Source organism: Triticum urartu, chromosome 5A, assembly GCF_056163025.1.
Source record: "Triticum urartu cultivar PI428250 chromosome 5A, HENAU_Tu73, whole genome shotgun sequence".
Lineage (NCBI taxonomy): Eukaryota > Viridiplantae > Streptophyta > Magnoliopsida > Poales > Poaceae > Triticum > Triticum urartu.
In genome coordinates this window covers 516,893,877-516,917,068 of record NC_141877.1, presented here as the reverse complement: position 1 = coordinate 516,917,068, position 23,192 = coordinate 516,893,877, and positions in this window count along the sequence as shown.

Here is a 23,192-nt window from a genome sequence, read left to right as displayed (position 1 = left end):
CCTGCAAAATATTAGTCTCTTCTCGGACAGCGAAGACTTTCTCAATAAATTCATCAATATCATAATTGTATTTATAATTCTCATAGCAATATTTAAGGATAGCTAAATTTTCAGGTCTATAAACCGAATCATCAAAATCTTCAGACTCTTTAAACAAAGATTCAATTTCACAAGCACCCTTAAAAGCAACAAATTCTTCTATTCGTTCCACATCATAGTAATCATATATACCATTAGCATAAGAAGCTAAGGTTTCATTATCATTAAATTTGCATGAAAAGGGAAGGTGTGGAGCCTTCATCCTAGAGCAACAAGTATAATCATATCTCAAGCATAGTTGCTGATCATACCAATGCAACATATAAATTTGATCCCATAATAGTTTCCCTTTTTGAGTCAAGCGATAATCCCTAAAGTATTCACGTTGATGCAACATGTCTCCCATTACATAATTGAATGGGGTTTTCTCAGGATTATTAAAGTAGTGCATAATATCTTTCACATAATGAGCATCGAGGGTTTTAGGAGGTTCCCCATCTCCATGAGTAGCAAGTAAACCTAATTTTTTGGTATTTCATGTTCCATATCCATAACTAAAGATACAGAACAACTTAGAACATCAAATAAAAATTACTTAGTGATAAAGCAAACAAGCACACACAAGAATATTCACCCCATGTTATAACTCCCTGGCAACGATGCTAGAAAAAGGTCTTGATAACCCACAGGTATAGGGGGATCAATTGTAGCCTCTTTTGATAAGTAAGAATGTCGAACCCAACGAGGAGCTAAAGGTAGAACAAATATTGCCTCAAGTTCTATCGACCACCGATACAACTCTACGCATGCTTAACGTTCGCTTTACCTAGAACAAGTATGAAACTAGAAGTACTTTGTAGGTGTAACAGGATAAGTTTGCAAGAATCACTACAAAAAAATACACTTCCGTGATGAGACGTGTTTGTCACAGTAGGTCACGTTTTCTGTCATGCATGTACATCCATGAAAAATTTATGACAGAATCAAGATAGTCATACCTGTGCTGTCGTAGAAGTGTTCCATGACATTACCAAAAGTATCATCACGGAAGTGTCCACTTCCATGACGATAAATCGCGCGTCACAGAAGTGCTTTCGTCAAGGGTGACTGACACGTGGCATCCACCGTAACGAAACGCCGTTAAGCTATCGGGTCCGGTTTTGGATCCGATAACCCATTAACAACCCCGACCAATGAGGATTTTCCATGTGTAAAATCATCATTGGATGGAGGAAACACGTGTCAGCTCCGTGTTGGCACAGGTGTCACTCATCCAATGGGCGAGATGCGCCTATGATATGTTAACACGTGGACCAACCCAAAAGTGGCCCATAAAGTTTAAATGGGCCGACCCAACTAAAGGACCACAAGATTTTGCGGACCATAATGGGACGACCCAGCTAAAGGCCCACAAGATTTTGCGGGCCATAATGGGCCGGCCCAGGTAAAGGCCCCAAGATTTTTGCGGGCCATAATGGGCCGGCCCAGGTGAAGGCCCACAAGATTTTTGTGGACCATAATGGGCCGGCCCAGCTAAAGGCCCACGAGATTTCGCCGACATTAATGGGTCGGGCCAGCTATAGGCCCACAAGATTTTGAGGACCCTAGTAGGCTGGCCCATTAACTGGCTGCCATGTTTTGGGCCAAATGCCGGCCCATATTTGATCCAGTCCATTAATGGCCTGCCAAGTTCCGGGCCTAATAATGGCCCATATGAGATCCAGCCCGTTAAAAGCCTACCACGTTCTGGGCCAAATTACGGCCCAGATTAGGTCCGGCCCTTTAAGAGGCTTTGGGCTAAATTATGGCCCATATCAGATTCGGCCCGTCAACTGGACGCTACGCTTTTGGGCCCATTTGCTAAAGGCCCATTTAGTAATTCGGCCTGATATTAGTTTCGGCCTGTTAAGGGCCCGTTTAACATTTCGGCCCTATATTAAATCCGGCCTGTTAAAAGCCCGTCATATAGTTGGGCCTAACTACGGCCCGGTTTGCATCCGGCCTGCTCGCACCCGATAATCTGATTGGGACAAACAAGGACCGAGACAATTTTGGCCTATTATAATCCCATGATTTGATTGGCACATTCATGGGCCGGGGTCTATTTCGGCCTGCTGTCGGCCCATGAGCTGTTCGGCATGTTTCAGGCCCAACCTGCTTTTCAGCCTCCTAAAGGCCCATTGAGTTTTCTTGGGAAAATAGGGCCGGCGGTTTACTCGGCCTTTTAAAGGCCCGAATCTACTTGTGGGCCAGTTTACATTTAGGCTTGTTAACAGACCAAGATGACGGGGCCCATGATGTGGATCATACATGGTGATTTGCATGACGGTCCGATTATGTACCGTAATTTTACGATTTGGCTGGTTTACTGCGAAGACATGATATATATATATATATATATATACAGTAAAATAACTGCAGCATCATGAATAAGAAAAAAACCTAGACTATACAATAAAGAAATTACGGCATATTACATCCACTGGGCATCAAAGTTCGCCACTATGATAATAAAGCACAAGCAGACAACAGATTACATACACTGGGCATCAAAGATCGCCACCAGTGCAACTAAACACACCAACAAAATAATATACAAAACCGGCAGCACTTCAATAGAGTTCAAGAAAGGTTAGCCCTGCTCGGGAGCTGCAGCACAAGCAGCTAAGCAAGCTGGTGAGACTGCACTTGTTTGACACTTATATCCTCCTCACTCTGAAAGATAGACAGGCAGACAGATTACAGGTTTTGCACATATAAGTATCAGTGCTGACAATTCATCACATTTCTTACTGACGAATAAAGTGACACAGTTTAAAATAGCATTAACACAATATGGTATTATTCAGGTCAAGACATGGCAGGAAATGACATTGTGAAGAAGTTGGCAGCTTCATGACACCACTGGATTATAGATCTAGAACTCATAAGTATCAATGGTTAGTGTGCTATCAATTTATCCCATTTTAGATTGGCAAAATAAGATCACTTGCTCTGTATAGTTTAATTTACATGGTATGAAGAAAGAACTTGGTTGTACAACTGAAAACTTAAATTGAGAAGGACAAACTTTTGTTTATGAACTGGAGTACTTAATAAACTTTAAACATGCAATTTGATGCAAACACCAAAAATAAACAGCTGTTGCAGTCATGCCTAACCAAATATACACAACAAAGTTTGAAGGCTTGAGAAGGACAAACTTACATTATTGGTGAAGGCAGGCTCTATAAAGCCCTTGCCCTTGTCCATGCTGATGGGGGGGGGCAATTCAAGAAGTTTACCACAGAATCTTCTTCATAAGCATTGCCTTTATTCTACATTTTGTTAAGAGTAAATATAGATGTGACAATATAAGAAAAAATGGAGAATATTTAAGATAAGATGAAGAGTGAAGCTACATAACCAAGTAGCTATAAATGTAAGTACAGCGATACAGGCAAAAGGTACAGCCAAGAGCAATGCAGAGCTAAACTTCTTCAGTATCATCGGTGTTATCCAACCTTATGGTAAGAGTAAATATATATCTTATGTGTAGAAAATGGAGGGCAAAGGAAAATAAGCTGCAGAGTGATGGTACATGAACAACTACCTATCAATATAAGTAGACTGATAAAGGACAGCAGGTACTTACAAGAACAATGCAGAGCTAAAAAATTTCATTGGCATTGGATATATTCTACACTAATGTAACCATTCATATAGATCAGATAATTTGGAGCGAACAATTGATAAGCAAGCTATCATGCATACTGCTGTCACATAATGAACCAGGTATGTATGCAAGTATAGTGATACAAGACAACAGGTACTAACAAGAGCAAAGCAGCGGGCAGCATATTTGCGATATCCTGTCGTTCTTTTCAAATCAGAATTTTTTTCGAGCAGATTTCCTGCAAAAAAGATCCGTAAGGCACATGCAGAAAAGTAGAAGTTCAAATTTTCATGCGATATCATAGACAATACCTCATCCTCGGAACGAGACCAATGCATAACAAGGTTTTTTCATTCAATGTCTTCTAAATTTAGCACAAGAGACTTCACCAGAAATTCGTTTATAGACTTGCCATCAAAGTGTGATTTCCTCAGGTAACACCGATACTGCTGCAATGCTTCCTTGAAAAGCGCAAGCAAGCTTTGCTCGTCATGACTATCCAGATTGACCCTCGCCTACTTACAACAATGTAATGTAAATCATTGATGTGTTCAATCAGCAAAAAACAGGAAAATAATCACCATGAATAATAGCACTTACACGTAAGTGGGACAGGAAGATGTGAAAATGGTGTTTGTCTTCACTATAATCTTTCCATGATGGGAATATATGCACGTAGTCCCTAACAACATTGAAAGCATTGTCTTTTAAACTGGGAATAACTGGAATGGGGTTCCAATCTGCAGGAATTGGCCGTCTCTGCAGTTGGGATAGGTCTTCGGCCGATGGACTTGCTGTACTTTTTGTTGGAGTGGGATTTTTCTATGGTACGACTGGTGCTATGGCAACTGAAATCGGCATACCTTTTGCTGGAGTGCAGGTCCTGTGTGGTGCGGCTAGTGGTGTGGCCAGTGAAGTATGGGTACAGTCTGATGGAGTCAGTCCTATGTTTTGTGTCACTGGTTGTACAACCAATATAAGTGGGGTGCTGTCTGATTTCTCCGGCACAACCATGTTTTTCAAGGACTTTGCTGGTGCTCCTTCAGGTTCGGCAATCACCCTCTTCCTTTTTGATGTCTGATGCACAAGAACAACATTTGAGTGGAAAAACATGGTATGATGACAGATGGAATATGTATTGATAATGGATGGGCATGGCATCTCGACATATATGATGAGTAAACTAAGCAGATGGCAGTGCAACAAAGTAGAAGAAATGCAAGACACACGCAATCAATAAAACCTTGCCAAATTAGAACAGGCACCTTGATGGGTGAATAGGACAGGCCATCTGCCTTTGACTCCTCGAGGTTAGAATAGTCATTAGGATCATATTCTGAAGAAGAATCAACAGGTGGTGAGCGTATGAGTTTCATTGCATCCAGAATGGCACTCAATGCCTTGGTGCCAATTTTGTAAGTCATTGCAGTGTTTAGCTTCAAGAGTGGACTGTTGCTAGTGCGACACAAAGCAGCTACACAAATCATAGTGTAGATTTAACGAGAAAACCGTAAGCATCAGAGTAAAATCAGCAAAGTGGAACTTGCTGGAATATATGTGCTAGTATTGCCGGTACGGCTAGAAAGCCTTCAGATACCAGCTCTCTTCAACTTAAGGTGCGGTACTATTAATATCAGTGTAACTCTCAAAGGCAACACAGCTCCCCGCATTTCCTTGCTATTCTTATAGGATTCAAGTGGGCATGCCACTACAAATCCTATTCCCATGTTTACAAAATCCTACGAATTAAAGAGGCCCGACGAGTTCAAAGTGTCCATACCAACCGACCATATAGACCTCAACACTGCAAATGTCCCTGCTCATGTTCACTACAAGGAACATACTGTACTACTATCATACTCCCTCCGTTCCAAAATATAAGTCTTGGTAGTGATTTCCACTATGGATCACATACAGATGTATCTAGATACATTTTAGAGTGTAGATTCACTCATTTTGCTCCATATGTAGTCCATGGTGGAATCTATACAAAGACTTGTATTTAGGAACGGAGAGAGTACTTATTAAAGAAGAACGGAAGAGGAACATGCTAAAGAAGAGCAAGCAGATTTTGGATAATAAAATGTTCGTTGCGTAGTGCCCACACATGATGAACCAGGGCGCATTAAGAAAGCAACTCCCTGCTGTCTCTCTATATGTGGTGCACATGCTTTTTCGAAAGTAAAGCAGGAACATTAGCTAACCAATTAAATGTTATCTATTTTAGTAATATCAGCATCATACCAGATTCGTACTTGAGCAGCAAGTTTGGAATTATGAGTGGCACGTTGTTTAGCTTGATGGATTCAGGAGCAGTGCTAAGCAGGTACGATGATGGTACTGAATATAAAGGCATGTCCGCATTTGGGTCAGTCGACCATTTCAGGCGGTTGGATGAAGATCCTACGTCTCCTAACCCTTCTTCTTCCTTGTCTCTGATTCTTCCCATACAGAACACCACACGGGCCACCGACCGGACCATCGGCCCCCACTGCCTGTGCTCCTCCGCCACCCCCACCCCCACCCCCGCCCCCACCCATGTCGAGTTTTCTTCGTTCGGCGAGGCCCCACCACTGCCCCCCAACAACCAAAGTCCCCACCCGAGCCCCTTCGTTCGCACCGGCGAACTCTGGCGAGCTCTGAGAAATTGATTGACCCAATTTTGAAATTTAGTCTACTGTGGTTTAACTAGTGTGGAATATAAAAGGCGAAAACCATAAGCATTGGGAGTACAGTGTTGAGCGTGCCATGGCGGATCTGAAGGTGCAAACCAGACAAAGGCAACTTCGCAACCAATGATTGCTCTCAACTAGCAAGTAAGTGATGGACAAGAAATCAGAGTAAAGCAGTGGCGATCTATTTTCTTGCCCAAGCCCTAATCTCTCTCGGGAGGGCTGATCTGGAATCCGTTCGGGACTCCGGAGAGGGGAATCCGTCGCCATCGCCATCATCAACCTTCCTCCATCACCAATTTCATGATACTCACCGCCGTGCGTGAGTAATTCCATCGTAGGCTTGCTGGATGGTGATGGGTTGGATGAGATTTATCATGTAATCGAGTTAGTTTTGTTAGGGTTTGATCCCTAGTATCCATTATGTTCTGAGATTGATGTTGCTATGACTTTGCTATGCTTAATGCTTGTCACTAGGGCCCGAGTGCCATGATTTCAAATCTGAACCGATTATGTTTTCATGAATATATGTGAGTTCATGATCCTATCTTGCAAGTCTATAGTCACCTATTATTTGTTATGATCCGTTAACCCCGAAGTGACAATAATCGGGATACTTACCGGTGATGACCGTAGTTTGAGGAGTTCATGTATTCACTATGTGTTAATGCTTTGGTCCGGTACTCTATTGAAAGGAGGCCTTAATATCCCTTAGTTTCCAATAGGACCACGCTGCCACGGGAGGGCAGGACAAAAGATGTCATGCAAGTTCTTTTCCATAAGCACGTATGACTATATTCGGAATACATGCCTACATTACATTGATGAATTGGAGCTAGTTCTGTGTCACCCTATGTTATAACTATTGCATGAGGAATTGCACCCGACATAATCATCCATCACTGATCCTTTGTGTAAGTGCATCTAGTGCCACCCCTAGTTGGTTTTGGAGTATTGACGACAAACCTGGTTGAGGGACTAATGTGTTTGTGAGAATTGCAAGATAACACAGGTAGAAGTCCCTCATTGATTCGGTTTTCCTACCAGAGATGACCCCTAAAAATGTATGAAGACATTGAAGTCAAAGGTGGTATGTGAAGACAGTCACACTGAAGACTATGACAAGAGAAGACATCGAGTGAAGACTATGGAGCGTGAAGACTTAGTTGTTTCGTCGTTCTTTTTCTTCTTTGTTGAGTCATAGGAACCACCGTACTATTAAGTGGGGTCCAAGAGAACCAGTCAAAATGACTGAAGTGATGCTTAACTAAAATCCTATGTCTTCGAGTGAAGACTATGAGAGCAAATCTTATTCAGAGTTGGATAAGTCAGCTTTGCTTGTAGCCCAAGTAAAGTTGCCGTGTGTGTTTGAAATCTGACCGTTGGAACACGTGTCAGTTCCTTAGTGACCCAGGGTCATTTCGGACAAATCAGGTCGGGTTACCTAGTGGCTATAAATAGCCCACCCCCTACAACCATAAACGGTTGGCTGCTCAGAGTTAGTGCACGCCTTTTGTCGTTTGAGAGCAACCCACCTCGAAGCCTTTGAGAGAGAATTCCTTACGAGGACAAAGCCCTAAACACCCAGAGCCAAAGAGTTTAGGCATCACTGAAGTCTTCCTGTCTGTGTGATCTGAAGACTTATTACACTTGAGGACCGTGAATCCTCCAGCCGGTTAGGCGTCGCGTTCTGAGCATCCAAGAGTCATTGTGGATCGCCGGTGAACAAAGTATGTGAAGGTTTGGAAGTCTACCATGAAGACTTACCAGAGTGATTGGGCGAGGACTGGGTGTCCTTAGCTCAAGGGGAATAAGGTGAAGACACGGTCTTCTGAGTTGAATCTCAGCCTCTCTAACCAGACGTACAGTTGTCACAGCAACTGGAAATGGTCCAACAAATCATTGTCTTCAACGAGTCACTGGTTTCATCCTTCCCATTCCTTTACTTACTGTTGGCTCTAGTGAAGTCATTGTATGATTGCATTATCTTTTGTCTTCACTGAGTGACCACTTGTTCTGATTGGCTTCACACTATCTTCCTACCTGATCTATACTGCCTAGCTGCTATTAGTCGTTGTGCTTTCACTTCATTGAATACTTGACTATGGCTTGCTTAGTGTAGTCTACCTTCCGCTGCATGATAATAGGTTTATTTCTATCGTTTCTCTTCGAAATTTCCATGTTTTGAAGACTTCCATAAAAATCGCCTATTCACCCCCCTCTAGTCGATCACTAGCACTTTCAATTGGTATCAGAGCAAGGTACTCCCTTGTTCTGTGTGATTCGGTTTAACCACCTGGAGTTTTAGCTATGTCGACTGCAGGGATAATCAAAGTCTCCGCTACGTGCCCAGTCTTCGATGGAACTGAATATCCCTACTGGAAGAATAAGATGCACATGCATCTTGAAGCCATTGATGTCGACCTATGGTATGTCATCAAGAATGGCGTTCCCAAGGCTGGTGAAGGTGTCACCGCTGCTGATGTCAAGAAGTTCGTTCAACTGGACTCCACTGCGAAGAACATCATCTGTGGTCATCTGACCAAAGGACAGTATGGCCGTGTGAGTGCTTTGGAAACATCTAAGCTAGTCTGGGACTGGCTCTCCAAGGTCAACGAAGGCGTCTCAACCCAGAGAGATCAGATAATCAGTGTCCTTCGCAACCTCTTCAACCGCTTCAAGAGAAATGACAATGAGAATGTCCACCTCACGTTTATCGACTCACTGACATCACAAATGAGCTTCAAGCCCTCGGTGCTACTGAGATCACCAAGCATGAAGTCGTCAAGACACTACTGAGATCACTTGACAATTCAATTGGCTTCAAGATCACTTAAAAATCGCCTATTCACCCCCCCTCTAGTCGATATAACACACTTTCAATTGGTATCAGAGCGAGGTACTCCCTTGTTCTATGTGATTTGGTTTAACCACCTAGAGTTTTAGCTATCTCGACTGCAGGGATAATTAAAGTCTTCGTTGCGTGCCCCGTCTTCGATGGAACTGAATATCCCTACTGGAAGAATAAGATGCGCATGCATCTTGAAGCCATTGACGTCGACCTATGGTATGTCGTCAAGAATGGCATTCCCAAGGCTGGAGAAGGTGTCACTGCTGCTGATGTCAAGAAGTTCATTCAACTGGACTCTACTGCCAAGAATATCATCTGTGGTCATCTGACCAAAGGACAGTATGGCCGCGTGAGTGCTTTGGAAACATCTAAGCTAGTCTGGGACTAGCTCTCCAAGGTCAACGAAGGCGTCTCAACCCAGAGAGACCAGAGAATCAGTGTCCTTCGCAACCGCTTCAAGAGAAATGACAATGAGAATGTCCAGCTCACGTTTGATCGACTCACTGACATCACAAATGAGCTTCAAGCCCTTGGCGCTACTGAGATCACTAAGCATGAAGTCGTCAAGACACTCCTGAGATCACTTGACAGCTCGTTTGACACCCTAGCCCCGATGATTCAAGAACGTTCTGACTTCAAGACACTCGATCCGTCTGACATACTTGAGAGGCTCAACACACATGAGTTTCAGCTTTCTGAGAAAAGAGACATCTACGGTCCCAACTATGGGCGAACTCGTGCCTTGAAGGCAAAAGCTGTCTCCTCATCTGATGAAGAATCTGACAGCAGTTCTGATGATCCTGAAGACATTGGAAAGGAGCTTGCTATGCTTGTGAAGAATTTCCAAAAATTCGCCAAGAAGAAAGGCTTCAGAAAGTCTTCATGATCAAGCTCAAGGAAAGATGAAGCTTCTGCTCATGACTACAAGAAGAGAACAAGAAGAAGAAGAAGAAGAGCAAGGAGTATGATTCTGACGACAAGAAGAAGAAATACTCAAAGCCTTCTTCCAAGTCTTCCTCAAAGTCTTCATCACACAAGAAGAGCTCATCTGGCAAGGCTCGTGCGTTTGTTGACAAGGAAATGGATTCAGAGGAGGAGTCCGCTTCTGAGGAGGCGGAGGTGGAGTCTGAGGAGGAGTCCGATTCTGGCGTTGCGAGTCTGGCTACAACAAACGTTGCCAAGTCCATCTTCAACACTGAAGACAATGACTTCATCATCGACACCGATGCAAATGACAAGGACTACTCCGCTCCCACCTATTGCTTCATGGCACGTGGTGCCAAGGTAAACACACGCACTACTCACAATCAAACATCTAGTGAAGATGACTCTGATTGTGGTTCCAAACCCAGCTACAAAACACTGGCTAAAATTGCAACTGAACAACAGAAAGCTATGGAACATATTCAAAAACTATTAGACAAAAGCGATGACCTGTTAGATGCTGAAATGACTCGATCTCGGTGCTTAATTGAGGACATAAAAAATCTTCATGTTAAGTATGAGGAACTTGAAAGTCGTCATGAATCGCTCTCAACAACTCATGAAAAGCTTTCCTATGATTATCTTCAAAGGAAGCAAGATCTTGAGAAATTGCGAGCGGCTCATGAAGATCTTCAAAAGGAAAATGAGTCACTTCGCGCCAAATAGATCAGTCCCGCTCAGGAAGGATTTGAACCACCATGTCTTAAATGCATTGAGCGTGACAACGCTACTTCTGTCCCTAGATGTTCTACTGCTGCTACTATTGCAATATCTTCAACTGTTGATGTGGTAACTAACCCCTCTGCTGAGGATACCACTGCAATTGCTGATGAGAATGCTAGGTTGAAGACATTGCTTGAAACAGGCATGTACAAGAGTCTCAAAGGGCATCAGACACTATGCGATGTGTTGGGGAACGTAGCATAAATTCAAAATTTTCCTACGTTTCACCAAGATCTATCTATGGAGTCATCTAGCAATGAGGGAGGAGTGGATCTACATACCCTTGTAGATCGCGCGCGGAAGCGTTCAAGAGAACGGGGTTGATGGAGTCGTACTCGTCGTGATCCAAATCACCGATGATCCTAGCGCCGAACGGACGGCACCTCCGCGTTCAACACACGTACGGAGCAGCAACGTCTCCTCCTTCTTGATCCAGCAAGGGGGGAGGAGAGGTTGATGGAGATCCAGCAGCACGATGGCGTGGTGGTGGAAGTAGCGGGATTCCAACAGGGCTTCGCCAAGCGCTGCGGGAGGAGGGAGGTGTGTCATGGGTGGGAGAGGGAGGCGCCAGGGCTTAGGTATCGTTACCCTCCCTTCCCCCCACTATATATAGGGCCAAGGGAGAGGGGGAGGGCGCAGCCTTGCCCCTTCCTCCAAGGAAGGGTGCGTCCAAGGGGGGGAGGAGTCCATCCTCCCCAAGGCACCTCGGAGGTGCCTTCCCCCTTTAGGACTCTCCCCTCCTCTTGTCCCTTTGGCGCATGGGCCTCTAGGGGCTGGTGCCCTTGGCCCATGTAGGCCAAGGCGCACCCCCTACAGCCCATGTGGCCCTCCGGGGCAGGTGGCCCCACCCGGTGGACCCCCGGGACCCTTCCGGTGGTCCCGGTACAATACCGGTGACCCCGAAACTTGTCCTGATGGCCGAAATAGCACTTCCTATATATAGTTCTTTACCTCCGGACCATTCCGGAACTCCTCGTGACGTCCAGGATCTCATCCGGGACTCCGAACAACTTTCGGGTTACCGCATACTAATATCTCTATAACCCTAGCGTCACCGAACCTTAAGTGTGTAGACCCTACGGGTTCGGGAGACATGCAGACATGACCGAGATGACTCTCTGGTCAATAACCAACAACGGGATCTGGATACCCATGTTGGCTCCCACATGTTCCACGATGATCTCATCGGATGAACCACGATGTCAAGGACTTAATCAATCCCGTATACAATTCCCTTTGTCTAGCGGTACGATACTTGCCCGAGATTCGATCGTCGGTATCCTGATACCTTGTTCAATCTCGTTACCGGCAAGTCTCTTTACTCGTTCCGTAACACATCATCCCGTGATCAACTCCTTGATCACATTGTGCACATTATGATGATGTCCTACCGAGTGGGCCCAGAGATACCTCTCCGTTTACATGGAGTGACAAATACCAGTCTCGATTCGTGCCAACCCAACAGACACTTTCGGAGATACCCGTAGTGTACCTTTATAGCCACCCAGTTATGTTGTGACGTTTGGCACACCCAAAGCACTCCTACGGTATCCGGGAGTTGCACAATCTCATGGTCTAAGGAAATGATACTTGACATTAGAAAAGCTTTAGCATACGAACTACACGATCTAGTGCTATGCTTAGGATTGGGTCTTGTCCATCACATCATTCTCCTAATGATGTGATCCCGTTATCAACGACATCCAATGTCCATGGTCAGGAAACCATAACCATCTATTGATCAACGAGCTAGTCAACTAGAGGCTTACTAGGGACATGGTGTTGTCTATGTATCCACACATGTATCTGAGTTTCCTATCAATACAATTCTAGCATGGATAATAAACGATTATCATGAACAAGGAAATATAATAATAATAAATTTATTATTGCCTCTAGGGCATATTTCCAACAGTCTCCCACTTGCACTAGAGTCAATAATCTAGTTCACATCGATATGTGATTAACACTCAAGGTCACATCCCCATGTGACTAACACCCAAGGAGTTTACTAGAGTCAATAATCTAGTTCACATTTACCATGTGATTAACACTCGATGAGTTCTGGGTTTGATCATGTTATGCTTGTGAGAGAGGTTATAGTCAACGGGTCTGAACCTTTCAGATCCGTGTGCGCTTTACAAATCTCTATGTCATCTCCTAGATGCAACTACTATGCTACATTTGGAGCCATTCCAAATAACTGTTCTACTTGGAGCTATTCTAAATTGTTGCTCCATTATACGTATCCGGTATATCTACTCAGAGCTATCTGGATAGGTGTTAAGCTTGCATAGACGTAACCCTTTACGACGAACTCTTTTACCACCTCCATAATCGAGAAAATTCCTTAGTCCACTAGTTACTAAGGATAACTTTGACCGCTGTCTTGTGATCCATTCTTGGATCACTCTTGTACCCCTTGACTGACTCATGGCAAGGCACATTTCAGGTGCAGTACACAGCATAGCATACTGTAGGGCCTATGTCTTAAGGATAGGGGACGACCTTCGTCCTTTCTTTCTATTCTGCCGTGGTCGAGCTTTAAGTCTTAACTTCATACCTTACCACTCAGGCAAGAACTCCTTCTTTGACTGATCCATCTTGAACACCTTCAAGATCATGTCAAGGTATGTGCTCATTTGAAAGTACCATTAAGCGTTTTGATCTATGCTCATAGATCTTGATGCTCAATGTTCAAGTAGCTTAATCCAGGCCTTCCATTGAAAAACACTTTCAAATAGCCCTATATGCTTTCCAGAAATCCTACGTCATTTCTGATCCATAATATGTCAACAACATATACTCATCAGAAATTCTATAGTGCTCCCACTCACTTCTTTGGAAATACAAGTTTCTCATAAACTTTGTATAAACCCAAAATCTTTGATCATCTCATCAAAGCGTACATTCCAACTCCGAGATGCTTACTCCAGTCCTTAGAAGGATTACTGGAGCTTTGCATACTTATTAGCATCTTTCAGGATTGACAAAACCTTCCGGTTGTATCACATACAACCTTTCCTCAAGAAAATTGTCGAGGAAACAATGTTTCGACATCCTATCTGCAAGATTTCATAAATAATGCAGTAATCGCTAATATAATTCCAACAGACTCTTAGCATCGCTACGAGTGAGAAAGTCTCATCGTACTCAACTCCTTGAACATGTCGGGAAACATCTTAACGACAAGTCGAGCTTTCTTAATGGTGACATTTACCATCATTGTCGTCTTCCTTTTAAAATCCATCTGTACTCAACAGCCTTACGACCATCAAGTAGTTCTTCCAAAGTCTACACTTTGTTTTCATACATGGATCCTCTCTCGGATTTTATGGTCTTGAGCCATTTATCGGAATCCAGGCCCACCACCGCTTCTCCATAGCTCGTAGGTTCATTGTTGTCTAGCAACATGACTTCCAAGACAGGGTTACGTACCACTTTGAAGTAGTATGCATCCTTGTCGACCTACGAGGTTTGGTAGTGACTTGATCTGAAGTTTCATGATCACTATCATAAGCTTCCACTTCAATTGGTGTAGGTGCCACAGGAACAACTTTCTGTGCCCTGCCACACACTAGTTGAAGAGACGGTTCAATAACCTCATCAAGTCTCCACCATCCTCCCACTCAATCCTTTCGAGAGAAACTTTTCCTCGAGAAAGGATCCGATTCTAGAAACAATCCCTTATTGCTTTTGAATCTGAGACAGGAGGTATACCCAACTGTTTTGGGTGTCCTATGAAGATGCATTTATCCGCTTTGGGTTCGAGCTTATCAGCCTGAAACTTTTTCACATAAGCGTCGCAGCCCCAAACTTTTAAGAAATGACAGCTTAGGTTTTCTCTAAACCATAGTTCATACGGTGTCATCTCATCGGAATTACGTGGTGCCCCTTTTTAAAGTGAATGTGGTTGTCTCTAATGCCTAACCCATAAACTATCGTGGTAATTCGATAAGAGACATCATGGTATGCATTATATCCAATAGGGTGCAGTTATGATGTTCGGACACACCATCACACTATGGTGTTCCAGGCTGTATTAGTTGTGAAACAATTTCCACAATGTCTTAATTCTCTGCCAAACTCGTAATTCAGATATTCATCTCTATGATCATATCATAGATATTTTATCCTCTTGTCATGACGATCTTTCAACTTCACCCTGAAATTACTTGAACCTTTCAATAATTCAGACTCGTGATTCATCAAGTAAATATACTCAACATCTACTCAAATTATCTGTGAAGTAAGAGCATAACGATATCCACTACACGCCTCAGCACTCATTGGACTGCACACATCAAAATGTATTACTTCCAACAAGTTGCTTTCTAGTTCCATTTTACTGAAAACGAGGCTTTCAGTCATCTTGCCCATGTGGTATGATTTGCATGTCTCAACAGATTCAAAATCAAGTGAGTTCAAACGGTCCATTTGCATGGAGTTTCTTCATGCATATACACCAATAGACATGGTTCGCATGTCTCAAACCTTTTTTTTAAAAAGTGAGCCCAAAGATCCATCAACATGGAGCTTCTTCATGCGTTTTATACCGATATGACTTACGTGGCAGTGCCACAAGTAGGTGGTATTATCATTACTATCTTATATCTTTTGGCATGAACATGTGTATCACTACGATCGAGATTCAATAAACCATTCATTTTAGGCGTAAGACCATTGAAGGTATTATTCAAATAAACAGAGTAACGATTATTCTCCTTAAATGAATAACCGTATTGTGGTAGGCATAATCCAATCATGTCTATGCTCAACGCAAATACCAAATAACCATTATTTAGGTTTAACACCAATCTCGATGGTAGAGGGAGCGTGCGATGCTTGATCATATCAACCTTGGAAACACATCCAACACATATCGTTAGCTCACCTTTAGCTAGTCTCCGTTTATTCCGTAGCTTTTATTTCGAGTTACTAACACTTAGCAACCGAACCGGTATCTAATACCCTGGTGCTACTAGGAGTACTAGTAAAGTACACATTAACACATTGTATATCCAATATACTTCTATCGACCTTGCCAGCCTTCTCATCTACCAAGTATCTAGGGTAATTCTGCTCCAGTGGCTGTTCCCCTTATTACAGAAGCACTCAGTCTCGGGTTTGGGTTCAACCTTGGGTTTCTTCACTAGAGCAGCAGCTGATTTGCTGTTTCATGAAGCATCCCTTTTTGCCCTTGCCCTTCTTGAAACTAGTGGTTTCACCAACCATCAACAATTGATGCTCCTTCTTGATCTCAACTTTTGTGGTGTCAAACATCGCGAATATCTCAAGGATCATCATATATGTCCCTGATATATTATAGTTCATCACAAAGCTCAAGCAGCTTGGTGGTAATGACTTCGGAGAAACATCACTATCTCATCTGGAAGATCAACTCCCACTTGATTCAAATGATTGTTGTACTCAGACAATCTGAGCACAAGCTCAACAGTTGAGCTTTTCTCCCTTAGTTTGTAGGCTAAGAAAATCGTCGGAGGTCTTATACCTCTTGACGTGGGCATGAGCCTAAAATCCCAATTTCAGCCCTCGAAACATCTCATATGTTTCGCGACGTTTCAAAACGTCTTCGGTGCCTCAATTTTAAACCATTTAGCAGAACTATCACGTAGTTATCAAAATGTGTATATCAGATGTTCGCAACATCCACAGACAACGTTCAAGGTTCAGCACACTGAGCGGTGCATTAAGGACATAAGCCTTTTATGAAGCAATGAGGACAATCCTCAGTTTACGGACCTAGTCCGCATAATTGCTACTATCAACTTTCAACTAAATTTTCTCTAGGAACATATCTAAACAGTAGAACTGAAGCGCGAGCTACGACATAATTTGCGAAGACCTTTTGACTATGTTCAGGATAATTAAGTTCATCTTATGAACTCCCACTCAGATAGACATCCCTCTAGTCATCTAAGTGATTACATGATCCGAGTCAACTAGGTCGTGTCCGATCATCACGTGAGACGGACTAGTCATCATCGGTGAACATCTTCATGTTGATCGTATCTACCATACGACTCATGCTCGACCTTTCGGTCTTCTGTGTTCCGAGGCCATGTTTGTACACATGCTAGGCTCGTCAAGTCAACCTAAGTGTTTCGCGTGTGTAAATCTGTCTTACACCCGTTGTATGTGAACGTTAGAATCAAACACCCGATCATCACGTGGTGCTTTGAAACAACGAACTGTCGCAACGGTGCACAGTTAGGGGGAACACTTTCTTGAAATTTTAAAGAGGGATCATCTTATTTACTACCATCGTTCTAAGCAAATAAGATGTATAAACATGATAAACATCACATGCAATCAAATAGTGACATGATATGGCCAATATCATATTGCTCCTGTGATCTCCATCTTCGGGGCTCCATGATCATCATCGTCACCGGCATGACACCATGATCTCCATCATCATGATCTCCATCATCATCTCTTCATGAAGTTGTCTTGTCAACTATTACTTCTACTACTACAGCTAACGGTTAGCAATAAAGTAAAGTAATTACATGACGTTTATGTTGACACGCAGGTCATAAATAAATAAAGACAACTCCTATGGCTCCTGCCGGTTGTCATACTCATCGACATGCAAGTCGTGATTCCTATTACAAGAACATGATCAATCTCATACATCACATATATCATTCATCACATCCTTTTGGCCATATCACATCACATAGCATACCCTGCAAAAACAAGTTAGACATCCTCTAATTGTTGTTTGCATGTTTTACGTGGCTGCTATGGGTTTCTAGCAAGAACGTTTCTTACCTACGCAAAAACCACAACGTGATATGCCAATTGCTATTTACCCTTCATAAGGACCCTTTTCATCGAATCCGATCCGACTAAAGTGGGAGAGACAGACACCCGCCAGCCACCTAATGCAACTAGTGCATGTCAGTCGGTGGAACCGGTCTCACGTAAGCGTACGTGTAAGGTTGGTCCGGGCCGCTTCATCCCACGATGCCACCGAATCAAGATAAGACTAGTAACGGCAAGCATATTGAACAAAATCAACGCCCACAACTACTTTGTGTTCTACTCATGCATAGAAACTACGCATAGACCTAGCTCATGATGCCACTGTTGGGGAACGTAGCATAAATTCAAAATTTTCCTACGTGTCACCATGATCTATATATGGAGTCATCTAGCAACGAGGGAGGAGTGGATCTACATACCCTTGTAGATCGCGCGCGGAAGCGTTCAAGAGAACGGGGTTGATGGAGTCGTACTCGTCGTGATCCAAATCACCGATGATCCTAGCGCCGAACGGACGGCACCTCCGCGTTCAACACACGTACAGAGCAGCGACGTCTCCTCCTTCTTGATCCAGCAAGGGGGGAGGAGAGGTTGATGGAGATCCAGCAGCACGACGGCGTGGTGGTGGAAGTAGCGGGATTCCAACAGGGCTTCGCCAAGCGCTGCGGGAGGAGGGAGGTGTGTCATGGGTGGGAGAGGGAGGCGCCAGGGCTTAGGTATCATTGCCCTCCCTTCCCCCCACTATATATAGGGCCAAGGGAGAGGGGGAGGGCGCAGCCTTGCCCCTACCTCCAAGGAAGGGTGCGGCCAAGGGGGGGAGGAGTCCATCCTCCCCAAGGCACCTCGGAGGTGCCTTCCCCCTTTAGGACTCTCCCCTCCTCTTGTCCCTTTGGCGCATGGGCCTCTAGGGGCTGGTGCCCTTGGCCCATGTAGGCCAAGGCGCACCCCCTACAGCCCATGTGGCCCTCCGGGGCAGGTGGCCCCACCCGGTGGACCCCCTGGACCCTTCCGGTGGTCCCGGTACAATACCGGTGACCCAGAAACTTGCCCCGATGGCCTAAATAGCACTTCCTATATATAATTCTTTACCTCCGGACCATTCCGGAACTCCTCGTGACGTCCGGGATCTCATCCGGGACTCCGAACAACTTTTGGGTTACCGCATACTAATATCTCTATAACCCTAGCGTCACCGAACCTTAAGTGTGTAGACCCTACGGGTTCGGGAGACATGCAGACATGACCGAGATGTCTCTCTGGTCAATAACCAACAGCGGGATCTGGATACCCATGTTGGCTCCCACATGTTCCATGATGATCTCATTGGATGAACCACGATGTCAAGGACTTAATCAATCCCGTATACAATTCCCTTTGTCTAGCGGTACGATACTTGCCCGAGATTCGATCGTCAGTATCCCGATACCTTGTTCAATCTCGTTACCGGCAAGTCTCTTTACTCGTTCCGTAACACATCATCCCGTGATCAACTCCTTGATCACATTGTGCACATTATGATGATGTCCTACCGAGTGGGCCCAGAGATACCTCTCCGTTTACACGGAGTGACAAATCCCAGTCTCGATTCGTGCCAACCCAACAGACACTTTTGGAGATACCCGTAGTGTACCTTTATAGCCACCCAGTTACATTGTGACGTTTGGCACACACAAAGCACTCCTACGGTATCCGGGAGTTGCACAATCTCATGGTCTAAGGAAATGATACTTGACATTAGAAAAGCTTTAGCATACGAACTACACGATCTAGTGCTATGCTTAGAATTGGGTCTTGTCCATCACATCATTCTCCTAATGATGTGATCCCGTTATCAACGACATCCAATGTCCATGGTCAGGAAACCGTAACCATCTATTGATCAACGAGCTAGTCAACTAGAGGCTTACTAGGGACATGGTGTTGTCTATGTATCCACACATGTATCTGAGTTTCCTATCAATACAATTCTAGTATGGATAATAAACGATTATCATGAACAAGGAAATATAATAATAATCAATATATTATTGCCTCTAGGGCATATTTCCAACACGATGTCCTCAAAAGGCAGATCCTGAACCGAAACCCTAGAAAAGAGGGTCTTGGGTTCAAAAGGAAAATGAATGCTGATGGCTCTTACTGGAAACCTGAGCAGTACCCCAAAACCACATGAGTTGCTGCAAAGGAACCCTCACTGGATCCATCCACCCTGTTAGGCTTCAATTCTGCTAATCCCATTGTTATTGATGAATTCTTTGATGCAAACTATAAACTGTTTAAGAATCAGAATGGTGAAGTGTTTGCCAGGTATATTGGTACTAACTGCAGGAATGGGGCACCTGTGAAGAAAGTCTGGGTGCCGAAAAGGTTGCTGGAGAATCTTCCTGTGAATGTCATCATGACACCACAAGTGAAGAAGACAAACCCCAGACCACAGGCTTCATATGGTCCAAAGGCTTCATACAGACAAAGGACTCACCTGAGTCGCACTAATGCAAATGTTTTGCAGGGAAGCCATACTCAGGCCTATGACTATGAGCGCGTTTCATCAAACCGCCATGTTCATAAGACCAAGAACTACTCTGCTTATTCTTATGAGTACTATTGTCCACCTGCAAGACTTTTTGCTAGGGCTCCAAAGCCAAAATTCTCAGATGCTGCACTTAGACTCATTGCTTCGAAGCCACCCTTGAAGATGTGGGTGGCTAAGAAAGCTTAACTCTCTTTTGCAGGGAAAGGTCTCCAGCCAACAATCAAATTCATCTAAAGCTATTGCTGGGGACCTTAAACATCTTGTAGGGCGCAAGATCAAATGCCCAAATGGTCTTATTATGTATTTTGTTCCTGAGTCGCTTGCTACTTGCCCTATCAGTCCTAACCTCGATCTAAGCTTTCATAATCCACTTGCTCGTCAAATGTTTATGCTTCACAATTCTCTTCGTGAAACCTATCCCCCTAACTGCACTGTAGGGTATGACACCAATTGCTTCAGAGTGGATTATTGATAGTGGGTGTACTAATCACATGACTGGCAAGCGAAGTCTTCTCATGGACTCAACCTTACGTCCATCTGACAAAAGTCACATCACATTTGCTGACACTGGTAAAAGCAAGGTATTGGGTCTAGGTAGAGTTGCAATCTCAAGGGATAAACACATGGATAAAGTCATGCTTGTTGAATCCCTTGGTTTCAACTTAATGCCTGTCTCAATGCTTTGTGATTTGAACATGATTGTGATGTTTGGAAAATATCGTTGCCTTGTTCTAATGGAATCTGAAAAGTCTCTAGTCTTTGAAGGGTATCGGAAAGATGATTTGTACGTGGTAGATTTCTCAGTAGGACCTCAACTTGCCGTATGTCTTCTAGCAAAAGCTTCTGAATGCTAGCTCTGGCATCGGAGGCTAGGGCATGCTGGCATGGGGAACCTGCACACCCTTGCAAAGAAGAAGCATGTCATAGGTATCGAGGGCGTCAAGTTCAAGAAGGATCACTTATGCGGTGCCTGTGAAGCAGGAAAGATGACTAGGGCCAAGCATCCCACGAAGACAATCATGACAACGACTCAACCCATCGAACTGCTCCACATGGACCTTTTCGGTCCCACTCATTACTCAACTCTTACTACTACTGCTTGTCCCTATGGCTTTGTCATTGTTGATGATTATTCAAGATATACTTGGGCGCATATAATCCTCTACAAGACTGAAGTGCAGGATTTCTTCAGACGCTTCGCCAATCGAGCCATGAACAACTATGGCGTCAAGATCAAGCACATCAGAAGTGACAATGGCACTGAATTCAAGAACACTAGCCTAGATACTTATCTTGATACTTTGGGTATCACACATGAATTCTCAGCTCCGTACACGCCGCAGCAGAATGGCATCGTGGAACGCAAGAACAGAACACTTATTGAGATGGCCCGGACGATGCTTGATGAATACAAGACTCCAAGAAAGTTCTAGCCTGAAGCCATTGATACTGCATGCCATATCATCAACCGTGTTTATCTTCACAAGCTTCTGAACAAGACATCCTATGAGCTCCTTACTGGCAAGAAGCCAAATGTCAGTTACATCAGAGTATTTGGCGCCAGGTGCTGGATCAAGGATCCACATCACACTTCAAAATTTGCACCGAAAGCACATGAAGGTTTTATGCTTGGATATGGAAAGGATTCACACTCCTACAGAGTCTTCAACCTCTTTCACTATAAAGTGGTTGAAACTATGGATGTGCGGTTCGATGAGACTAACGGCTCGCAAAGAGAGCGCCTGCCAAATTTGCTAGATGAAGTTCCATCCAGTGAATCAATCAAACTTATGGGAACTGGAGAAATCATACCATCTGAAGCTCAGCCTGAAGAGGAACCTATCATCTCTGCAATTGATCAACCTGAAGACAATGCTCATCCTGAAGACAATCCTTCTAACGATGACAATGATCAGCAAGAGCAAAATCTTCGTCCTGTCCATCCTCGTGTTGCAAATGAAGTACAAATTGAAAGGATAATTGATAGCATAAATACACCATGTCCACTCACTCATTCAAGAGAAACACAGCTAGCTAACTTCTGTGGGCACTCCGCATTTGTCTCAATATCTGAACCCAAGAAAGTTGATGAAGCTTTCATGGAACCTGAATGGATTCAAGCCATGCAAGAAGAGCTCTAGCAGTTTGAACTGAATAATGTTTGGGAACCAGTTAAGCGTCCTGATCCTCGTAAGCACAATATAATAGGCACTAAATGGATATATCGCAACAAGCAAGATGAGAATGGTCAAGTTGTCAGAAACAAAGCTCGTCTCATTGCTGAAGGATACACTCAAGTTGAAGGGATTGACTTCGATGAAACATTTGCTCCTGTGGCTAGGCTTGAAGCCATACGCGTACTACTGGCCTATGCAAATCATCATAACATTCTTCTGTATCAAATGGATGTGAAGAGCGCTTTTCTCAATGGCAAGATTGAAGAAGAAGTGTATGTTGCACAACCGCCTATCTTTGAAGATCCAAAACATCCTGACATGGTGTACAAGCTCAACAAGGCACTGTATGGCCTCAAACAAGCCCCTCGGGCTTGGTATGACACACTCAAAGACTTCCTGAAGAGCAAAGGCTTCAAACCTGGTTCTCTCGATCCCACTCTCTTCACGAAGACATATGATGGTGAACTGTTTGTGTGCCAAACATATGTGGATGACATTATCTTTGGCTGCACTAATCATAAATACAGTGATGAGTTTGGATACATGATGCAAGAGCAATATCAGATGTCCATGATGGGTGAGCTGAAGTTCTTCCTTGGTCTTCAAATACATCAGCAACGCAATGGCATCTTCATATCCCAAGAGAAATACCTCAAAGATTGCTTAAAGAAATTTGGAATGCAAGACTGCAAAGGCTACACGACGCCAATGCCAGCCAAACACCATCTGGGTCCCGACGACAATGGTAAAGAGTTCGATCAAAAGG